Source organism: Harpia harpyja, chromosome 1 (genome assembly GCF_026419915.1).
Source record: "Harpia harpyja isolate bHarHar1 chromosome 1, bHarHar1 primary haplotype, whole genome shotgun sequence".
Lineage (NCBI taxonomy): Eukaryota > Metazoa > Chordata > Aves > Accipitriformes > Accipitridae > Harpia > Harpia harpyja.
This window is the reverse complement of record NC_068940.1, coordinates 15,841,255-15,858,202: the sequence shown is the minus strand read 5'-3', so window position 1 is coordinate 15,858,202 and position 16,948 is coordinate 15,841,255.

Below are 16,948 nucleotides of genomic sequence, written 5' to 3'. Positions count from 1 at the left end.
CAACCTGCCCACAGCGCTGCTTTACAGTGCTCTCGCTTGGAGGTGTGGGCACCAGAGAGCTCTGCCTGGCAGGATTTGACCTATGAGGATTCCCACCCCCTGTTCCCCACAATGCTAAATGCCAACAGTTCACGTTCACCTTGGCTGAGTTGCAGTGGTATCTCTGGAAAAATTGAACTGGTAATTTTGTGGCAGTCGCAGTCACTGCTGAAGCAAAGGGCATGTGATCCCAGGTGCTGATGGGAACGAGTCCCATTTCAGACTGAAAGATTGTTGTGAAATGTGTTTCTCCTCTCTTTCTCTTGCCTGGTGCTATCCTAGCTTCCAGAATGAAGAGTGAGTTGTTGCTATACGAGAAATTATTTCTCTTAGAGCTCTGCCATACAAGTTTACTCTGCCTTTGTGCTGCGGTGTCAATCACCTTGTTGAGTGGGAAGGTTGAAGCAGAAAACAAAACACAAAGGAACAGCTCCTTAACATCCCAGTTTACTTAACCTGATTCCATGGTAAAAGACACTACTTTACATATGATTGCTGAGTCCACATTAGCAAAATATTGTAAGGGGCAAATCAAAAAGCAGCATTCCTCCCCCCAAATCCAGAGAAGGAACTACTCTTGTTTAAGTGGTGTTGCTGATGACACATGATGTCTTTACCTGAGGATATGGTGCAGGAGAAATTCCTCTCTTCTTCCTTTTTTCCTGTTCTTGTAGGGGTTTTTATACCTTCTTATTTCCTTCCCACTTTCACCATGTATGGGATGATTTACTTGAGCTGAATATATGTTATTTTCGGTCTTTGTTATGCCTTCAAACCCATTCTATCCAGCAATTGAGGCTGCACTCCTCAATGGGCAATGTGCAGTTTTTGCATGTACCTTCAAAGGCCTCTGCTGTCGTCCAGTGTTTGTATCCTAGGGGGTCCCCATGAGGATCTCCCCCTTGACAGATCCTAGCATATACCTGCATTTCCCATTGCTCTCACTTCAGTAAGTCTGGTTCCCTGGTTTTTCCTTCTGCAAGGCATCAAAGCTGGTTGTGGCCACCAAGTGATTGTGTCATCTCTGCAGCAAGATCTGCTAGCCCGCCTGTCTTGCCTTCGGGCCCCCCAGCGCTCTTGTCGTATTGTCAAACATTTGTTGGTTGTGGGTTTTTTGTAAAATGTGAGCATACATGAGCATGAACATGGGGAAAAAAGCATTATTGCAATTCTCTCTGGCTTATGAATAAGGCAATGACAGCATAACATTAAGGAACCATGTTGTGGTAGATGAGTATGCCAGAGTGTCCGATCAGATGTGTTTTAACACTGCTTTTTTTCTTCTTTTTCTTTTGGCTAGCTGGCTTATGGTTTCTTTGTTTTGGCTGAGGATTACCACAGCCTTTCTGGCTCATTCCTTAGCCTGACCACTTGATCGATCCTCGGGCATTGCACTAGTTTTTACTTGCATCAAAGTTGACCGGTCTGTTTCTGTTGGTAGTCTCAGATTTCTGTACATTATATGCAGGTGATCACACACAAATTTGCTCCCGATTTCAACTTCCCAGGAAACTGTTAGAAAGGTTCCCAAGGAGGGCAAAGGACCTCAGGAGTGTTGGGAACCACCTATAAAAGCTGGACTTATACAAGTCAATGGGACTTGGCAGAATGCATCTGAGGCTGCTGAGACGGTTGGCCAACGTCATTGCAAAGCCACACTTTAACATCTTTGACAGTTCACGGAGGTCAGGGGAAGTCCCAGCTGACTGGAAAAGGGCAAATATTACACCTATCTACAAAAAGGGGGAAAAAAAAAGGAGATTTGGGAAATTACAGATGAGTCAGCCTCACTTGAGTCCCTTGAAAAATTATGGAACGGGTCCTCATGGAAGCTATCTCCAGGCATGAACAAGAAGGTGGCAAGTGGGAGAAGCCAACACATACCTCAGCGAACTCAACCCTCTCCCACTGTCAGCAGTTCATTGTTTGCTTTGTCATTGCTTCCATAGAGACTTGGGAGGCTGACCTTACTCGTGAAGATCAAGGCAAAGAACACATGAAGGAAAATCTTCAGGTTTCCCTTTGTCATTTGTAACTAACTTGCCAACCCCACTCAGCAGTGGACCTACCTTTTCCTTGTCATTCTACTTGCTAACATACATACAGTATGTTAGTACTTTCTTGCTACTCTTGATGTCTCTTGCCAATTTGGGCTCCAGCTGGGCTTTAGCCTTTCTCTCTGCATCTCTGTGTGCCTGAGTGGTATTTCAATATTCTCCTTTGGAAGCCTGTTCCCTTTTCCATCTCTCTCATGTTCCTTTTTTGCATCTCAGTTCTCTCAGTAGCTCACTGTTTAACCAGGCTGGTTTCTTGCTGTGCCAGCTCCCTTTCCTGCTTAGGTGGATGGACTGCTCTTGTGCTTTGAGAAGGCTGTCTCTGAAAGTCTCCCAATACTCCTGAACACCTTTGGCTTCCAAGGCAGGCTCTTCTGGGATACCTCCTAACATCTCCCTGAGCAAGTTAAAATCTGCTCTTGTGAAGTTCTGGGGCTTTATTCTGCTACTTACTTTCTTCACACCCCTTAGGATGTTAAACTCTACTATCTTATCACTGCAGCCAAGGCTGCCATTGTCAGTCTTCAAGTGGTCTGAAGAAGACTTCATCTGTTTCTCTTTGCCTATCAGGTCGCCCATCCAGGACCCCCACCACAAGCACTCCCTTGATGGTGACACCTCTGATTTTGACCCAAAGGCACTCAGCTGACCTGTGCTCTCGCCCACATCCTCAAATCACTCTTTTACAAAGAGCATAACCCCTCCTCTGCTTCTACCTTTTCTGTCTTTCCTCAAAAGCTTATAAGCTGTCGCTTTTGTTCTAATACAGCTATTTCCTCAGCCAGTTTCTAAAATGACAGAAAAAAACCTCAATGTTTCAGCAAGTTCCCCACTGTTGTGCTTTTGTCTTGTTACAGGTCTGAAAGCTTTATCTTGTGCCTGGGGATGGGCCTTCAGATTTCCCACCTGTAGGAAGGAGAGGGTGAGAGGCAAGGCCTAGAGCTGGTACAAAGAGGAGAGGCTGAAAGAGCCGTGCTCCCTCTTCTCACTGCCCTGTGGGGATGGGGAGAGAAGACAGCAACTTGCTGCTGCTGGAGAGTACCCCTGCCCCTCCGGTGGAGGCAAGGTGGGCAGCAGCATCCCGGAGGCTTTGTCATGCCCAGTGCTCAGCACCAGGTGTAACCCTGTGAGATCTGGGTCCCCTCCCTCCCACAGGGGAAGCAGCAGCCGGCAAGTGACCCAGGGTTTCCATCAGATTAAATCAGCCCTGTGTGTCTCTGAAGAAAAAAAAAAAAAAAATCAGTGTATACAAAATGAAGTGAAATTGGCCATAGGCAGCCACAGAAGAGACAAATCAGAAGGCAGCACATAAGGGCCAACCATTTCAAATGCAGAAACTGCTGCCCTAATAGGCTGTTCCTATTGATCTTCACCAGATTTTAATGGCAGGCTATTTAAACGAAGTCTCAATTATTTGAAGCACCTTAAATGAGGATTTAGAAGGCGTTTTTCAGCATGCAGCACTGCTATTACAGATCTCAATTACTTAGCCTTTATGAAGCAGCTTGCTTGCTTTATTCTTTTTGGTTTTGATCAGTTCTGACATTTATTTCTCTCTCTTTTAGTGTTGTAGGCACTTCTAAAGCACAGGAGTTCTTGCTCCCTGTGGGAAACACAAAACACTGTTTCCCCAAGGACATTTGCTTTTTGCATCATTTCAGTTCCTCACCAGCTTTTTTGCAAGCTTAGCTGGTGATAAATGAGCTAGACAACAGATGGTAGAGCTCACGCTATAACACAGAAAATGTTTCTTTAACAGGGGTGTCCACTTAAAAATGCAGCTGCCCGCTGGTGCATGGCCAAATTTCTTTCTGAGAACACCCTTTGAACGTATCGGAGAATGGGATGGATGCAAGTGGCTGTAATGATAGTCTCAGCAGGCTGCTCATAAATGTTTCCTGCAACCCCTGTTCTTTTCATCCTCACGCCGTGAATCCAACTTGTCTGCTGGATGGGCAGCACTTTGTGGATATGTTAGAAGCCTGTCAGGTTCACCATCTTCACTTACACAAATAATCATTGCAAGGGTTTTGTCCCCTTTGTCTGAAAGGATGCTCCAAGTATGATATAGAGAGGCACATAAAAATAAATCCACTTCAATGATTAGGTTTTGTCAGTCAGGCCAGCCTGCTATATTTAAATGTTGATGCACGTTAAGTCTGTTCTCTTGAAAGTCATGATCTTCAGCAGGTCCCATTCAGGTCTACCACACTATATACTTTTATCTGCTCTGTAGTAAATTTTGCAGCTGGTGCTTTGTTGATGAAAAATACTAGAAATTAGTATTTTTGTTCTTCTTTAGGCAGAGACTGAACATGAGGAAAAACAGACTCAAGAATTCTGTCCCTTTAACCATTTTTAAAAGTCTTGAAGACTTGTTTGCTTTTGGATCTCCATGTTTTGGTTACTTCGACAGCAAGCATTCTTCCATGCTACCATTTTGTTCCCTCACAGCATAATTTTTTTGCTGGAGATGGCTGAAGGGCAGGATTGCTCCGTATTAAAGATGGACTCTATTTCTAAATAAAAATCTCATATGGTTCCTTTACTGGATGGATGGACACCAAAGCTTTGCCCTGCTTTATTGTGACCAGAATATGCCTGCTGCTGGGACTGCAGTGCTGCTGACATGAGTCCCTTGGAGTTCACGCAGATACACTAACCAAACCTAATCACAGCAACAACTTCTTTAGCTCGCATCTGAATAACAGCAGCTGACATGTTTCAAACAGCAGACAGGCTTTGGTTTGGGTTCTTTTTTTTTTTCTCTCTAGTTTTCTTTCCCTCTCTTAAGCTTATCATTCCTTTTTTGGCGTAAATACAAAGGTCATGGTTTTCAGTATGGTGGGTGACTCATTCTCATGTTTGAGCAATGTGATCAAGATGGAAACTTAGAAGTCTCGGTGTGGTGTGTATTCCCTGCAGCCAGCGTGCGTGAAAAATGCCTTTGTGGATGCTAGCTATCCTGAGCAGTGCCAGTATCATGTACGATCGCTTATGGACTTCTGACTGTGTGTGAGGTCAAAGAAAATGCTTTTAACCTGACAGCGCTGCATAGAAATAAGCAGATTACTTTTTGCCATTGGGTAGATGCATATAACATCTTTAGCAGCCATGTATATGCGTATACATGGGAGATTACACTGTGCCTAGTATTTAAATAACTCCTCAAGGTTGGGATCAACCAAGTGATGCCTCCTGAAGCACCGTCGTGACTTAGCTGTCCTTGTAGCATGTGAAGGTGCCAACACCGACTCTTAAGGCTCGGGGGGCAGACGAGGCAATACCTTGTGGTCGCCTCATTGAGCCCCAGTCTTTGTGACCTCCCTCAACCCACCTGGGAACGAGCCATTGGAAAACGCCCTAAATCTGGAGCGGCTGCTGCCACCAGAGGCGCCGGGCCCAGCCTGCCCTCGTACCCCGGCATGAGCGGTTCCTATGCTAGCCCTGGCCCCCTTTTCTTTCCCCAGCCTCCATCCGTAAAACACGGTTATGTTGCTTTGGGAGGCAGGAGAATGGCGGCGTCAAGAAGGAAAAAAAAAAAACCCAAACCACAGAAAAACTCCATCTCCTCTGACATCAGCATAACATCCACGCTACGTCGCGCAGCTGCGAGGTTCACCGCCGTTCTCCCGTGTTAGCGGCCCATACGCCAAAAAAACCTCCTCCTTCCCTTGGCCCTGCCCGGTGCCTCCGCAGGCCCGCCGGCAGCCGCCTGCCCTTTTCTGCCCTTTCCTGCCCTCTCCTGCCTTTTCCTGCCTTTTCCTGCCTTTTCCTGCCGGCAGCGGTGCGCGCTGCCGCTAGATGGGGCGGCAGGGCAGCGCCTGCACGGGGTGGCGGCCCGGAGGGGGAGAGGAGGAGGAGGAGGAGGAGGAGGAGGAGGAGGAGGAGGAGAAGAAGGAGGAGGGGGGGGGGGGGGAGCGGCCGTTTCGTTGCCAGCCCCTTTCCCCAAAGACGCCTCACCGCCACGTTTTCCCTGCAAGCGGCACGAAACGGCAGAGCCACAGGGTCAGAGGGGTCCCGAAGAGGCAGCCGGCCTGAAGGGAGGCATGGGTCGACATAAAACCCTGTATAACCCCAGCCTGCCCTTAAAAAGAATCCGAAGATGGAAACGCTGCGGCATTCTGCGGCAACGTAGTCCTACGTGTCGCTGTCTCTATTGCTAAATAATTCTTCCTAATGTCTAAATTAGGTCACCACTGCCACAGTCCAAGCCTGTATTCTTCTTTTCAGGCCGCTACGTACACAGAGAATATATTATTCTTGTGCTTTTCAAATACGTCTTTTAATCTGTTTCACCCATCGACCAATCCTTAGGTGAAATGTATAAATTTTGTGCCAAAAGCCCAAGAGGTTGCTGTCACAGGGCTTAACAAAGGCCTATAAATAGGGTAACTGAGATTCCTCAAGGAAATGTAAAGAATATAGACATAAACCAGAAAACGTGTCTAAATCCCCGAAGCTGCTTCGAAATCCTCAGCCAATGAGGATAAACAGCCGCAACGAATAACATAACTGAAATTGGAATGGGAGGAATAATAACTTATGAACAGATGCTGATGGTCTTAAAATGAGATCTTATCAGCCGTCAAAGTCAGTGGGACCTTGGGCTGCGTGCACACAATGCGCATAATTATGTATTTTATCAAATGGATAAACTCGGGAGCTTGGCGAGCTGGGCTGCAGCCAGCACTGTGTGCCACTCACTAACATGCTTTACAAGAACAGACATTCAATTAGCAGAAACCAAAATCTAAAGAGGAAATGATTGGTTTTATCGGTCCTGTGCCAGCTAGAAATTAAACCTTTGAAGTCAAAGAATGTTTTGTGCTAGTATTAAAGCTTTCTTATCTGACTCTGGTCGTACAGGGGCAAGAGTTGCCTCCATTTGAAATCCTTTCCTAGAAGTCGTCTCATTTCTGAGCTGCCTTTGAGAGTAGAAATTCTGAAAAAAGACTTTTCTTAACAGAGAAAAAGAATCCTTGACATTTACTCTATTGAAAATTACAATATGGAAGTCAGTTTTGCCTGTGAGTCTAACCTGGACATAGTTTCCTGAAGTGAGAACTGCATTCTGTATAATAAACTCAACACAAAGAAAACTATTTCATTTATAACTACTATAACCTCTGCACTTTTGAGTCTGAATGATGACATATAGTATTAAAGATGGAATACACTTGTGTGTATTTTCCCATTGCCATTTCTGTAAAATATGATGTATGGATAAAATATAGCTTATATGTGAAGACTATATATATCCTAAAAAGGAAAGCATTAATATAAGATTTATGAACAAAGACTACATATTGAGGCAAAAAAATAGCACAGAAATGTAAAACAGCTACTATAAAAAGTTACTTTTTTAAAGCAAATATTGGCAGCCTAGTAATATCCTGATAGACTTCCATTGCACTAATAGCTATCACACACAGTATTAAAAAATAGTAGAATATTTGTGTTCAGATTCAAACTTCATCAAAAACAACACAAACAGGACTTGGTTTTGCCTACAATAGCTTGTCCTGGTTTCAGCTGGGATAGAGTTAATTTCCTTCCTAGTAGCTGGTACAGTGCTATGTTTTGGGTTCAGTATGAGAAGAATGTTGCTAACACACTGATGTTTTCAGTTGTTGCTAAGCAGTGTTTAGACTAAGTCAAGGATTTTTCAGCTTCTCATGCCCAGCCAGCGAGAAGGCTGGAGGGGCACAAGAAGTTGGGAGGGGACACAGCCAGGACAGCTGACCCAAACTGGCCAAAGGGGTATTCCAGACCATGGGATGTCATGTCCAGTATATAAACTGGGGGCAGTTGGCCTGGGGGGCGGATCACTGCTTGGGAACTAACTGGGCATTGGTCAGCAAGTGGTAAGCATTGTACATCACTTGTTTTGTATATTCCAATTCTTTTATTATTATTATTATTATTGTTGTTGTTGTTGTTGTTGTTATTTTATTATTGGTATTATTATCATTATTAGTTTCTTCCTTTCTGTTCTATTAAACTGTTCCTATCCCAAGTTTTACCTTTTCCTTCCCGATTCTCTCCCCCATCCCACTGGGTGGAGGGGGGAGGGAGTGAGCGGCTGCATGGTGCTTAGTTGCTGCCTGGGGTTAAACCATGACACAGCTTTTAACAAAGCAGAGGCTTTACATACTGTTGGTTAAAGAGTGAATGTTGTGATGCAATGCTGGTAAGTAATATTAATAGCATATAGTAAATACATAGTACTAAACTCTGAAGAAAATGCATTCATTCTGAACCAATTTTTTCTCTGTTTTCCCCAAAGTTACATGCATTTAGATTTAAAGACAAAGGCACCAGAAATATTTCCTTGCTGAAGATCTTTTCTCACTTCCTAACGCCTAGACACCCTAGGTTGAGGCATTTGGTGTCTCGTGGGAGGCTGGTGAGCCTCAAGTGCTTAGTGGCCATGGAGGAGCCTGGCAGAACAGAAAGAGAAATGGTGAGACAGAGGGAGAGGCATCAGGTACCCTCGGTGAAGCAGAGGAAAAAGGTGAGGTGCCTGATGGATGAGGAGATGAAAGGCTGAGGAGCCCCAGCTACAGAGGACAAGGAATTAGTTACTGGGAGCAAGAAGCAGCAAACAGGGAAGGAAGTCAACCCAAATACAGTGGATTAGATGGTCAAGGCACGTGCAGCTGCATGCCTCAAAGTCAGAAAGGGTGATGAGATCTAGCTCAGGAAGGTGGAGAGCCAGAGGCATGGCCAGAAGGGCTTCTCTGGCCCCACTGGAGCTGTCACAGCCTTTGGCAGTTGCTCAGGCCCCTGTTTGACATGGTCCTCAGGATCAGTGCTCCTGGAGGAAGACCAGCATTTCTGAAGTCTGTCTACCAAAAGAGGAGAAACTTCACTGGAGGGAGCAGTAGCAGCACATCCTCTCAGCTGTGTGGCTGTGCCCAGCAGCGGGTCTCCAGGTGTGTCCTCCAAGAGGCAGGAGCCCACCAGGCAGCACTCATAAAGGAGAAACCTGGTTACACCACACTTGGTTTCAGAGCATGTTATCTCTTCCTCATCTTTTGTATACAGCAAGCCACCTTTAAACCAACCAACAGCAACTAAATCACTCACTGAACCAGTCACACCTTGCAGCATTTAGGGGCTCCCTTGCTCTGGCAGAGGAGGGTGGGTCATGTTCACATGGGTGCTGCCTGAGATACCGCCACGCTCCTCCTCTGATGCACTGTCTGCTTTATTCAGAGCCCATGCAGCTATCACGGCAGACCGCCACACTTCCTTGTATAAAAAGAGATGGTTAGGAGTTTTTTTCCAGTTCTGTTGCTGATGCCTAGAAGGTTAAAAAAAAAAAAAAAATCAGTTGGCTTCTTTGTGTTCAAACCAGTCTCAATAATCCAGTTCTATAAAAACTGGGTCCCATCACACAAAGCCCAGGCTGCTCTGTTGCCTCTGTAGACTAAAGGAGGGCTTAATGTCCCAAATATCAGAGAATAACTAAAGGTGGGTACAGTGTTCAAACCACTGTATATGGCACTGTAAAGTACAAAGCCAAATCTTGGGGGTATAGCCTTACTTCACCCTGCTCCTTGAGAGATAGCTCACACAGAGGGCTTAACCCCTCATCCCAGTAGGATACCACCTTGTTTGCTGAGTTTTGAGTAGACTTAGGTCGTCTTCTGCTTGTCCCCATGCTAGTTTTCAAGTCAACTGTGAAAATTTATGGTTCTTTTTGCAAAAGTTTTTGCCATAGACCTCAATAGATGTAAATGAAGTAAGTATGGCTCCGCTACAGAGAAAAGAATCAATGTCACTTTTCAGATTAACAGTCAGAAGGACAAAACTTGCAAAGAGCAAGACTTGAAGGCTCTCTTTTCCCTCCCTAAACAGATGTCTGATTAGAGCAGCTTATCCCCTATTAAGGCTGACACAGTACCAAATATGTTATGTGCAATGCAGGGCTCCTGGATTCTGCAAGCAGCCCAAATACGACATTCCTATTGAAATCATTAGGTGTTCTGTACCTAGGGTCACTGCTTATGTGACTGGATCACATATGAATTTTGGCACATGTCAAGAAAAATGCTCTTGTAAAGGCCTCACAAAACTGAAGCCTTATTTTACTTTCTGAGTAAAAGTCATAATGGTTCCTCACCTGAAAGTTTTGCTCCTCCACCAAACACCTGCTTTGCTAACAGCCCTTCTACCCCTCCTGCCCCCCGCAGGAACCGTGCCCTCGCCTGTCCTCCGCAGCTGCCTCAGTGGCTGTAATGTTAACATGGCAATTTGGTGATGGTGAGCAGATCACCCACAACAGTTTTACAGGGAAGAAAGATCTAAAGATGGGTTTGAATTGTCCACAGGGAACTTACCCACAGGTAAAAAGCTAATTGACTTCTGAGAAATTTCTGTCTGGCTTAAGATTGCTTCTCTGTTTTCTGTTTAACACACAGTGAAGTTTCACATAGGTACATCACCGTTTAACATACAGTGATGCACCAGTATTCTGGTGGATTCTGTCCTCCAAAACGAAGACTTTGATCCTCTGTGCCAAGGTGATGTGGTGTGACCCCCATTCCTCTACCCACCCTCTCATTTCAAACGCTGCCCAGCTAATAGCGGCTGAACAGCAGACAGTGGAGGTGAGCTTGCTGCACCACTGTTGAAAGGTCCTGGCTATATGTTGCCCATTGGGTGGAAAAAGTTTGTAATTTTTCTCAAGTACCTGACAAGGTCACTGTGTTTTCAGAAGGTCTTGCTGCTTAGTCTCATTTGCATCTACATGGAAAGAGATAAATTCTCTATCAGTTAATTTAGGTGAACTCTGAGGGCACTGGTTACCTACACAACTTGCAATCCTGCTTGAATCTGATTATGTTTTTCACATTCATACTTCCTCTGTAGATTAAGGTTTTGCAGCTCTGACCTATATTCACTGAGCCAGCAGCTGCAGCTCTTTATCGTTACATACTTGTTACTACCCCTCTGTTGGTGGCTTTCGACCCCATAATGGAGTGGAGCATGTACCTCAACTCCTAGCTGCCAGATGTCATACATCGTGCTACATGGCCACTTCTCTTCAGGTTTCAAGCTCAGGTTTCAGTCAGGGATGTGGGGTGGCCAAGGAGCCAGCATATGGTCCTTCAAGAGACTGCACTGCAGGTACAAAATAGGAAAGGGTGTCCAGGCAGTAACCTCCTAGACTGCTTTCACAGCAATCTCCAGGGATTTATATTACACGGCCTGTGTAAAAGCATTTCGATTTTTATGTTATGCACTTCCCATCTTTTAATTTGCTGAATACTCCCAGTTTGTATTACAAAGAAGGAAAAGGAGAAGTTCCTGATCTCTCTTCTCCAGATCATTTCTCATTTCCCATGCTTCCCCTCAGGTCCCCTCCTAGTTTTCTGCTTCCTAAAGAATACAGTCTTGCTCCTTCAAATCTGTCTTTGATTGGAAAGGTTTCTTATTTGCTAATTTTTATGAAATTCCTCCAAACCCTTGTGATACCTTTTCTGAAATCTTTTGACCAGTGAATACACAATATCATACCTGAGTCTGCCCAGTGCTTGGTCATTTGAAATTGTCTTAAAATATTTTCTTTTTTTTTTTTTTTAATTCGCAGCCCATTCTTTAAACTTCCTAGTATCTTGTCAGCATTTTTGATTGCTTATTGAGTAACGATTTTCACTGAGCTATGCATTGCCACTTGGGTCGCTTTACAAAATTGAGGTAGTTAATTTAGAGCCCTTAAGGTGCTTGAAAATGCTCTCACTACTCCTCCAGCGTGTATTACTTTACATTTACTGAGACTGAATTTCATTTCTGTTCATCTAACTAGTTCACGTCTCTAAAGATAAATAGCGAAGAATTCCAAGAGGGCAATTTGCTGGGAAAAATATGGCCTTATGTTAGTTACCAACTAGTCTGTTTAATGAGGAAAACATCCTCAGGAAAATAAAATTCTGTGCAGACTTCACTCAAGGAGCATGCTGAGGTGAAAAGGTGGGGATCTTCTGGGTTAGACACTCATATTTCATATGTAAGCAATACAATAAGGTAGCACCCTTTGTGGTTGGGAAAACAATGTTGCCAGGATTAATGAATGATGCCCTTCATTAGCAGAACTGGGCTGGTTAGCTGTTGTAACACCCTGATCTTACAAGTATTTTTAATGAAATGCATCAGATGGAGCAGTGGAGCTGGCTTCCTTCTGTAAATGCCTGTAGTTTTGAGTCAAATAAGAAATGAAGGCTTTGTTCTAGCTATGTAGAGAAAATTTCTGTGTAGGAATAATCCTGGTGAAGGGTATTCAGACAGCATGCGGATCCAGCTTTTCATGTGGATTTATTAACACAGCTTTTCCTGCAAGCCAGAAAAAGTCAGACAGACATTTTGGGCATAAACATGTCTTTCTGGCAGTATTGGATGGTTCACTTTCAAATCTGGGAACACCCACTCCTCCCTACTGTCTAGAGCAAAGAGGTCACTGGGATGTTTCAGTGCACTTTAATGACTTTCTACAGGGATGACAACCCACCATACACAGCCTGAAAGCTGCTTGCCTTTGAACAGATTAACTAATTATTCTGAAAAACACCAAAATGAAAACTGTGCATCATTTTCTGGTCTGTTTTGTGGCACTACAGTACATTACATCACCAAGGCGTGGTGTCACTTGTGCCATTAAAGTGGTGATATTTAGGAGGTGAGTGTGTTCAGGCTCACAGTGATTCTGGTCACCACAATCTTTTCACCTCAGATATTCCCCCCCCCTTTAGTTAGAAAACTGGGGGGGACAACTTGTAGCTCCCAGTTCCTTCTTTTTCGGGGGGGAGGGTAGGGAGGTGGGGATGAGATGGCTTACTGTGAAAATAGCTCCAATACAAATACTGGGCATCCCCCTTTGAGCATCCCAAGTATTGTTAATACTCTCTGGCCAGTAATCCTGCTGTAAGCAGATGTAAAGGGGTAATGCAGCCAGATGCTTACACAGCCTAACACTAGGGTATCCTCCTGCCATGGCCACCTTTCCCATTCACAGCCCCACAATGCTGTTGTACCTTCTGCACCTGCTTTACTTTACAGAAAACCTATTTTAGAGCCTGCCAAATTCAGCAATGTTGATCTATTTCTTATCCGTCTCCCTGTAATAGCTAGTTGCCGTAGTTACCTCATGTATCTAAGGCAACCAGATGTTACAGACAGAGGCACTGAAATAGCATCAACAAGTGCAAAAATTGTTTTAACTAGTTTGCTCGAGTTAAGCCTGTCAGGGCTGGTTCCCTCTTGGCTCCATAATTTGCCACCTCCTCTGATCAAACCTGCAGGCCTGTTCACACCTTCCTCCACGAGCCGTTTGGGACTCCCCTTCCCCTGGAGCGATGGCCATGGGAATGCTTGACCTTTTTATCAAGGATGTACTTCTGGGACCACAACATATTGAGGATGCAGCTGTGGGGAACAAGGGCTGTTTACAGTTAGCGCAGAGCTGGAAGTAATGAGCTGATTTTATTCAGTTTGGGAAAAATCCACTTGCAGAATGAGGAGGATTTTTCTCATTATCTGTTTTTCTGGAGTAAGAAAATGCTTGCAAGTTGGTCAGATGGTTTCCACCTTCTAAGTACTGCCCCATGGAGAACTTGGTGACTTCTAAGACATCAACAATATTCTGTTTTCAGGGCCAAGTTTGTCAAACTCAAAATAATAGACAGCTAATCCCTGTTCCCAGCTGATTAAGGATCCTGCTGAGCCAGAAAGAAGTAAAATGGTTTTTATGTTCCGTTATTTTCCTTTATAAAATGGCAGCTGCTCCAAGTTGCCCCAAAAAGTTGGAAGACTGGGACGAGTCTCCCCACAGGTGCAGTACAGCACACGGGAGGCATTGGAAATGCAGGAAGCACAAGCTGCTGCAAGAACGAAGAATGGCAGTGACTACACGTCCCAAAATAACTGTTCTGGGATAACTACTCTGGGTGAGTAATATTTACAAGCTGTAAGCCAGTCCCAAAGGGAATTGATTTCCCAGGTGTTACGGCTGCGTGCAGGTCACACTGCTTTTAAAGATCGGCGTGCAGGAATGGTTTTGTTTCCCCTCCCTGCCCTTCCACGAGGCCATGCGATGGACGGAGAGGCACCTGCGTCCCAGGTCACTTGGGAGAGGAACATGCGCTTTGCCACACGATGGCTGGGAGCTGCGGTCAGAGGTGTCCCCAGAAACCCTCAAAGGGCTTTTTGAGGCATGTGGCCCCCGAAACAATTTTCCTCCGGCTGCAGCAGTGTATGGGAGGCTTTTGCTCCTGCTCCCAGGTGGCATGCACAGGCAGGGCTGCTACTTAGCTGATGCCAGCCGTGCCTGGCCAGAGGGTACCTGGAGGAGGAGGGTGGCTGCTGTGCCCCAGAAGAAAGAGAGAGACTCCCTTGAAGAGTGCGAGATGGGGGCGGGCCGGGTGAGGTTCATCAGCTCTGAGCTTTGACAGCTTTTTGTGTGCCTAAATTAGTTCTGTTTTAAACACGGAAAAGAAAAATAATCCAGGTTGGAAAAGGAATAGCTGAGCCATGTCAAGTTTGGGGGTTTTTCAAAAATAAGTTGTAGTGGAAAAGGAAGGGTTAAAGAGATGGAAAACTACTAAGCTAACCATAGATGTATTACAGGGAAAAGTAAAATTAATTCTGTAAGGTGCTGCCGCCTTTATTCCATCATGAGTTTCATCTTACAGCCATTGTCTTTTCACTCCCTCATTTTTTCAAAGGCTCCGATTTCCATGTGAGGGCCCAGGGAGAGAGCTCCTAAGCAATTAATTTCACGTGGAAAAAGCACCTTCCCCTCAAGGTTGTCAAAGCACAAATTAGATGTAACACCCTTCTAAGGCACCTTCCTCAGGATCGAAGGAAGCAGGTGTTTAGTGTTACATTAATTTTAAACCCATAATTAGTGTAACTTGAGTCCTGGACCTCTTCCAGTTTAATTCATTATATTCCTCCAAACGAGACTCCCCTGCTGACTTTATGTGAATGCAGCAGGCCAGGTCTTCAGCTACCCAAGCCTTTTCTTACACTGTTCAGTGTGCAGGAAACGAGGTGTCAGGGAGCTGCCATACGGGTTTCTATTTAGCCTCTGTAATTGAGGTGTGGCTAACACAGCCTGCGCTCCGGCTGCTCGTTGCCCATTAAAGTGGTGTTGGTGGCTCGCAGGTGGCTGGTATAAGAGAGAGCTGCCTTTAGTTCTTCTTGTTGTTCAGTGAACTCCAAGATCTGAGATCATCAGAAGCTGCTTAATGAGGTTTTTGCCATATGCCTGCCTTGCTCATGAGCTGGTGGATCCCCTTTTGACTGCCTGAGTTTGATGGAGGATTTTTTGTTTCCCACTCTAGCTGGTGGGGCTGCTTCTGCCAGCATGGGAGCTATGGCTGTCGGCAGGGAGGAGGTATTGCAAGCACCTTTTACCTGTTGCAGGGAAATAAAACACCAGGATGAGCACTGGGTAAAGCAAGTTGGACTGTTATTGCAAATGGCATAAGGAGTTGCTTTGGTTTTCCCTCTTGGAAGCAAACTGATACCACTGAGAAGTATTTTATGTTGGAAGATGTGAAGTACCTTGGTTCAGGCTGGGCTGAGGCAGGGAAGGGGATGTAAACAGACTATACCTTGACCAGCTGTTGATAACCACAGTGCTTCTGAAGTGACTGCTAATAAACAACACTAAAAGTGAAGAGTATTTTGCACTTCGTGTGTGTGTGTTTCCTCTGTGGGAAGTTGGGAGGAATTACAAGGGGGGGGGGGTCCGGAGGAGCGGTACCTGCCAGGGCACCGGTTGTGGCTGTGGGACTGGCCCAGTTACGCAGCCAGCCAGTCAGTCAGTGTGGGTCAAACCTGCTTCTGGCTTTGTGGCTAAATATGAACTGCCTGATTTAACCCTCGCTTTGTACAGCTGCTGTTTGGCAGAATATATCTCAGATGTGAGCAGAACTAGAGGGGAATATGACTTTGCCTGTTTTAGCCAGGATTTGAACTTGGCTGAGTAGTCAATTGATCAGAAAGACACAAAAATGCCATTGTGCAAAACCGGTTTCAGAGCTTGCCCTCCTTCCAGGAGAAAGCCATAAGGTCAAGGTGAGGGGAGAGGAAGGCCTGAGGGAGTGTTGTGGAGGGAGATGCTGGAATACGCTGGGTGATTTGCATTCTGACACAGAGTAGAAAACATGAAGTACCATAACTTACTGGGTTGTCCTGGTTTCAGCTGGGATAGAGTTAATTTCTTCCTAGTGGCTGGCATAATGTTGTGGTTTGGGTTCAGTACAAGAATAATGTTGATAACACACTGATGTTTTCAGTTGTTGCTAAGCAGTGTTTATACGAAGTCAAGGATTTTTCAGCTTCTCGTGCCCAGCCAGCAAGAAGGCTGGGGGGGCACAAGAAGTTGGGAGAGGACACAGCCAGGACAGCTGACCCAAACTGGCCAAAGGGGTATTCCAGACCATGGGATGTCATGCCCAGTATATAAACTGGGGGGAGTGGAGCTGGGACGAATCGCCACTCGAGGACTAACTGGGCATTGGTCAGTGGGTGGTGAGCAATTGCATTGTGCATCACTTGTTTTGTATATTCCAATTCTTCTATTATTATTATTATTTTCTTCCTTTCTGTTCTGTGAAACTGTTCTTACCTCAACCCATAAGTTTTACCTTTTTTCTTCTGATTCTCTCCCCTATCCCACTGGGTAGGGGAGGAGTGAGCGAGCAGCTGCGTAGTCCTTAGTTGCTGGCTGGGGTTAAACCATGGATATTTACTGAACTCGGTAGGATGTACATTAGGCCTTCGTGAGCAATTAGTGCTGATTAGCAGTTCCCTCTGCTGGCTGAGCTAATGAAGTTATCTCT